Raw genomic sequence first — 6,230 nt, 5'->3', positions numbered from 1 at the left:
GCACCTCAGAGGCAGGCTGGTATCTATTAGTCTCATTTTAAAGGAAATGAGGAAAGCAACACAGACAGGTGCTCCCTAGCAAGTCAGCACAAACATAAAAGGAAATCCATGAACTGATACTGTGGAGCGGAAGCGGGTTGTAACTCAACATTGGCAGTAGTCAAGCAGTGGAGAGAAACTCAAGTACTGGTGTATTCAGCTAAATTCAGGCCCAGGGCTTGGTTACTACTCCTCAGACTGGAGATGTGCTATTATCTGCAATAACCTCCCCTCGTGGCTGTTCAGAGCTGTGCAAATGCACTAGACTTCTGTCTTTGAGGCGTCCATAACAGCACTATGCTGTCACTTTGCGAATCACCCCATATAGTCCATCTGTTGAACTTTTTTGTGAACATTTTCCAGTGCATGCAAAAATGTCAAACAAAAAAAAAAAAAAAACAGGTAAGAGCTACTTGGCAAAACAGCCTCAGATCTTTTCCATGGGGTTCAGAGTTTATATTTCAGGAAATAGGGATGTGATTAAAATGAAGTGCATAGTTAAGTCTTGTCTTATCAAGGCATAACTATTTATTTGAAATATTCATATAAATGAAGACAAGGATCATTTAATTTCATTTTTAAGTTGCCAGAATGCCTCATTGGTTTGGACTAGAATTAAAAAAGATCAGAAAGTTTTACCACAAGCATGCCAAATATACGAAATACTATTATTTTATGGAACTCCCAGGAAGACAGGTTTGCTAGAGAAAAATATCCAGTAAACAGATTAATCCAAAATTCAATGAAAAACTTAAAAGGGATTTGGGATGTCAAACACTAGACGCTATGATTTGCCTCTCGTGTTAAAAATAGTACCTCTTTCACATCTTCTTAGGATCAGGCTTATTTCAAACAATTCTAGTTTATAAAGACTGTTCTATGGAAAAATATTTAATATATTAATTTTCCTTTAGGCAGACACTTCAGCTGCAATAATAAACTGTACCTGAATTTTATGAATTAATTAAATTTCCGTCAAAGCTATGGTTTATGCCAATATAGAATTTCATGTTATTGCCCAATGTGGAAAGAATATTTAGAAACAGGGAAACATTTAATTCCTTAAGTATGCAATAAATGTCATTGAAAAAGGTATACGATATCTTGTCAGTGATGACGTTATTTACCTTTAGGTAGCTGTTATCTTGAGAAGTGATTTAGATATTTTTAATGACTAACATCAGTGAGTGGGTATGTGGGGTAATTATACATTTCCATAGCTGGAAGTTATGAAAGCATATAGCTAGGTTCTGATTCTTCAGCTTGGTTGTAACTAGTCTCCAATTTTGTACCAAGAGTTTTATGGAGGATTGTTGGGGGTTTTGTTTGTTTTCTTTTTTTTTTCTCAGTAATTGTGGGTGTGACTGATTCAAGTTTAAAAGTCTTCAGAGTTGGCTTTTTTTTTTTCATTTTAGTCAAAGATTGGCAATGGTTATAGAGGGTTTAAACCATTACTGAGTGCTTAAAAAATTGTCTCCAGATATCTGTATGATTACGTTTTCTAGCCTGATGCTTAACTCGGCCTCTAAGCCGTGTTAGTGGCCCTGTGATTCTGTGTGTTCACAGTAAGGAAAGTAATCCTTACAAATTCATCAAATGTGTAGGTCTTATTTTTAATCCTTGATTCATCCCATTGCTTGGTATCTTTCAATATGGAAAATTTACCATTCTTTTATTTCTCTTAGATTATTCTTTCATTCATCACCATTTGCGTTTATAACTTTTTGCTTTGTGACCATCTAGGACTTCATTAAATTCTTAAAAGGAATTTGGGCTCTTTCCTCCTAATTATTTCATCTTGTCCTTTGTACACTATGACGTGGATACGCGTGAGACGTTGCTAGCTACTTCACTGTAATACTTGATCAGCTGCTCCTCCTCCTGGGCATTTGTACCTTCTGTCTGAACTTTTATTACTCCCTGTTAAATTACAGCAATCCTATTAATGCCTAACAAATGTCTTTTTTTTTTTTTCCTGGAGTTGTCACTATATGTTAGTCCTCTCTCCTGGCTCCTAGTTATATAGTTCCCAATCTTTGCCAATTATCTCACATGCAGGCCTGGTTTTACTTCAGTTAGATGGAGCACCAAAAGTTCTCCTGCATTATATCATGATACCTTCCTTTCTCTTTTACACCACATATTGCGTCCCCATTTATCCTCTTGGCTAGATGGCCTTGTATGCTGGAAGAGAAGCATAACGAAGAGGGTTACTTTAGAAATGTTTCCACAAATTCTGTCACTCGTGCACCTGGATTTACCATGGTTTTCAGTATGAACTATAATCATTATATCCATTTCCCCATTACATACCATTCCTCCAACACACGTGTATGTTTTATTTTATTTGCTTTATTGACAGTTAAAGGTTCTTGGCATTTGAAAAAGTAAGCGTTGGCATTCTCAGTCCAGCGATTATCAAATACAGATAAATATTCCCCTGCAGATATATAGGGAGAGTTATGTTCCTCGCTACCTGAGCTGATAGGTTTGCAAATAGAAATTTAATATAATTTAAGGTTTTTAAAGCAAGAATGAGCAATTTCTTCCCTTTTCCCTTTCAAATTGTATGTGAGAATGTCTGTTCCATTACAGGTAGCTTTTACATAGGAAAGAACACCGGGTATTTTTCAGGCAGAAATGATATATCATTTGATTGTATCTCTATTAGGGAATGGTATCAGATAAGAAATAGCGTTGGGTGGTGTCATAATCTAAGAGTGCCTACAAAAACATATTTGGCGTTTCTCAGAAGAATGTGGCATAATTAGAATGTCACTTTGCAGTATCTACTGTATTACTGGCAGTAACTAAGTCTGAGGACAAACCACTGCAGAAGTTAAAAATCTTGCAGTGTTTTATTTCTGGTTACTGCATTGCGGTTATTTTCTCTGGTTGTTTTTGCAATGGTCTTTGTAGTTAGTGTAGGCCTTACTCGGCTTAGTATTAATGGCTAAATGTTAGGGCGACTGAAGAGCTGGTGATAAGAGACAATAAGAGAGAGGAAAGGAAGAATCATCCTAAGCCTGTAGAGGTGTATAGTCAAAAACAAGAAGAGGAGAAATGAATGAAATATTTGATAATACCTGAAAAGAAACATTTAGATGGAAACAGAAAAGGGTAGGAAGGTTTTCCCCTCCACAAAGCATTTCCATGAGACCGCACCAAGGGTGTGCTTTCTCTCCCTACTGATTGACTCTTGTGGTTTAAACCCAGTAGCCAGACAAGTACCACACAGCCACTTGCTCACTTTCCCTCAGAGGATGGGGGAGAGAATTAGAATGGCAAAAGTGCAAGAACTCATGGGTTGAGATAAGGAGAGTTTATTACGTAAAGCAACAACTGAGTGTGAACCCATATGTGGGTTGCACCGCACTGCTAGACACCAGTGTGGGCAACACATCATGAGGGATTTGATTGCTGGAAAGGCTTAGTGTTTTGGCTGCATATATGCACAGACCAACTGAACTGAAAAACTATTGTTTACAGAATAAATGGCTAATAAACTCCTGATGTTACTGATGAAAAACAAATCTAAAGTTGTTAACCTTTCCAAAGGTGTTTTTGAAGCAGGGTGATAACAGAGCTTTATATTGTGTCAGGGGAGAACAGCAATGTCATCATCTGTCTCAAACAGATAATATCCTTTTCACAAAATCATAGAATAACTTAGTTTGCAGGGACCCCTAGAGTCACCTTATCTGATCCACTGTTCAAAGCAAAGCAGAGTAGCTCAGGTTACTCAGGACGTTGTCCAGTATTTTTTTCCAGTTGAGGTTTCTTTTCAAAGCTGTTCTATGACTGGTCTGCTGCTTATATATCTGTTTTGCTCTTGGATAGCTCCATTCATGTCAGTCAAGTTATATCTCTTCCACGTTGCTTTGAGAAGAAAATCATTTTGAATAATTTTGAATAATTTGCTGTAACATTGCACGGTATTCTGAAAGAACCCATGACTAGATGAAACTCACGTCAGGAAACTTTTAATTGTCTTTATGACTCCAGCTGAATGTATTCCAAACAACAGTTTTTTCCCAAGCCCATCTGAGGGTGTCTGCAGCTTTGACTGCCTTAAGTAAGCCAAATTCTTGTCTGTGCTAGATGTGTCTTGTAATCGTGTCAAAGAAAATAAAGGTACAAGCACCACCTGTCAATCAGGAAGAAGAGACAAAAGAGGGGAACAGCTTCGGCTGTGGATGATCTGCGCTTGCCTCCATGCCATCCCTAGTTTAGTTTAGACCTGTACCCAAGCTGCATGATGGTCATATATCTCTCAAGATAAATGATGATCTATTCTAATAGACTGAATCTCTGAAGTCAGTTCTTAATGCCAAAAACATTACCAGTGTTCAAAGTAACATATGGCTACAGTGAATGTGTCATCAGCCTTCCTGAGAACCAAAATATTATTGACCCTCCTATTTTCTTTCACATATTCTAGCGCTAGTCCAAACATCTCCTCAACTTCCATAGCAATAATTATCAAATCCTAGATGGAGTGAGAGTGTATCAGGCCCAAGCACAGTTCATGTGCTCTGTACAAATGCTTCAGGGAAAACTGGAGAACACCTGCATAACTGTTTTATTACTGAACAGGGCTCTTTGTCTACCTGTCAACCACCCTGCTGGGAATCTCTCATTTTGACACAATAAAGAGAGAACCAGTTTTACAAATGAATGTTCAGATGCTGAAAAAAGCAAGCCCCAACTCATACACTCTGCATGTCACCTTTCTATTTAATGAGGTGTAATTTAGATGCCACTTCAGTGGGGGTTTCACCCCTTGCTTTTTGACTTGCAGTTAAGCACATCAGTGGGTTGAGGTGTACACACCCTGCAGCTGTGGCAGTCTTCCCTGCTAATAGCATAAAAGGGATTATCCACAAACACGTTGTGAAATGATTTCTGCTCTTGGTTGGTTGGTTTTCCTTTTAAAATTCTCACTTGATTCACTTGGCTTGCTCACCTGGTTTAACACTGCACTGAAGGCATAAAGCTAGCTCCTCTGGGAAGCATGATAATGTAGCTCCCACCACTGCAGCACTGTCCCATGTTACGTTTGCCCAAGCTCGGTCCCTTCATTCTCAGGAAGTCGGACAACAAAACTGCCTGTCTTTTCTTCAAAGATCGATGATCCCTGCGCATGTGCAGGTGTCTGCCAGGTTGCTTCATTCAAGTCTGTAGGATCTATGGTCTCCTCCAGTAAAATTATCTCAGTCTTTCTGTCTGTGATGCCTTTTATGCCCAGGGCTGGACTACATGTATATATGCAATCCCTGCAACTGTAACTGTCAAAGAGAGCTGTTGGATGCGGGCCCAGCTCAGGAGAATTTGGCTCTTCAGTAATTTCTGAGTGCAGCACATATGAAGGTTTTACTGCAGCCAGAGACAAGGTTGTGGCCACTATACATAGAGGTGAATGATGCAGGAAGTCCTAGTCTGAGGCGTTGAACAGTGCTTCTGTACTATGGCAGTCCCCAGGATCTTTGAAATCAGGCAGCATTCCTCCCTTAAAGCATCATTTCTCAATCGGCACAATGAGTGGAGGAACAGAGGCTAAGCAAAATGCGGAGAACAAAGAAATACTGCTAGGCACCAGGTCGGTGTCTGTGCTGCTGAATGAAAACAGGTCAAGAAAGAGGAGACAGCAACAGCAGCAGCTAGAGTCGGTAGTAGGAGTTCAGACAAAAAAGAGGATGAGGAGAGGGTGACGGGGAAGGGGCGCTGGCAGGTACTGTGCCAGGAGAGGACCAAAAGGTCAGCATGGCCAGTGTGGAGAAGCTCCAGCCATCCCGGAGACAGAGAAGAGTTTTAGTGGGATAAGGGAGGAAGTCCCAGCAGTTTGAGAGCAACAGGCTCTTGGTGACAGAAGCACTTTTCCTGAGAGATTAGTTCATCAATTAGGTAGCTTTCCTGCAGCTTTTGTACAGACAGATGAAGAACTAGCCCATGGTAAATCAACTGCTGACAGCAACTTTGCCCTTTCTTAGATGTTTGCAGACGTACCTGTGCTTCTACAGTGAAGGGATCTTTGACAGCATTTCAGTGAAGCCAGTGACTACACAATTCACATACTTTCAAAGTCTGAGACCTTTTTTTGTCTTCAAATATAGCTTTAATTCAGTTTTATTCCTATTGTAAACTTTATTCCTTGTCCTTCCACTGGTGTGCTGGTTGGTATTTGGAAATCT

Source organism: Anser anser (assembly GCF_964211835.1).
Source record: "Anser anser genome assembly, chromosome: 4".
Classification (NCBI taxonomy): domain Eukaryota; kingdom Metazoa; phylum Chordata; class Aves; order Anseriformes; family Anatidae; genus Anser; species Anser anser.
Note: the sequence above shows the minus strand (reverse complement) of the source record.